This window comes from Arachis duranensis, chromosome 10 (assembly GCF_000817695.3).
Source record: "Arachis duranensis cultivar V14167 chromosome 10, aradu.V14167.gnm2.J7QH, whole genome shotgun sequence".
Classification (NCBI taxonomy): Eukaryota; Viridiplantae; Streptophyta; class Magnoliopsida; order Fabales; family Fabaceae; genus Arachis; species Arachis duranensis.
Window position 1 is genome coordinate 66581768 of NC_029781.3, and position 533 is coordinate 66582300.

Here is a 533-nt window from a genome sequence, read left to right on the forward strand (position 1 = left end):
GAATGGCAGAAGGAGATTTAATGGAATCTCTATGGTCTCTGTATGAGCCTCAGATTCTTTTGGATCCTTAATAGGAAACTCCTTCTTGCTTGAGGGACGTCCCAGGAGGTCTTCCTCACTAGGATTTTCGTCCTCCTCCTCCCTTATGCATTCGGCCATATTGATCACATCAATGGCCTTGCACTCTCCTTTTGGATTCTCTTCTGTATTGCTTGGGAGAATACTGGGAGGAGTTTCAATGACTTTCTTACTCAGCTTGCCCACTTGTGCCTCCAGATTTCTGATGGAGGATCTTGTTTCACTCATGAAACTGAAAGTGGCCTTTGACAGATCAGAGACTAGATTGGCTAAATTAGAAGTGTTTTGTTCAGAATTCTTTGTCTGTTGCTGAGAAGATGATGGAAAAGGCTTGCTATTGCTCAGCCTATTACGTCCACCATTGTTAAAGCCTTGTTGAGGCTTTTGTTGATCCTTCCATGAGAAATTTGGATGATTTCTCCATGATGAGTTATAGGTGTTTCCATAAGGTTCAC

At 42.6% G+C, this 533-nt stretch overlaps 1 protein-coding gene across 1 annotated transcript in view; it reads right to left on the reverse strand.

Moving 5' to 3' along the window:
- LOC107470081 (uncharacterized) overlaps positions 1-533 on the reverse strand; it is a 63664-nt gene that overhangs the window by 43040 nt on the left and 20091 nt on the right. The gene's annotated exons all lie outside the window — the stretch shown is intronic.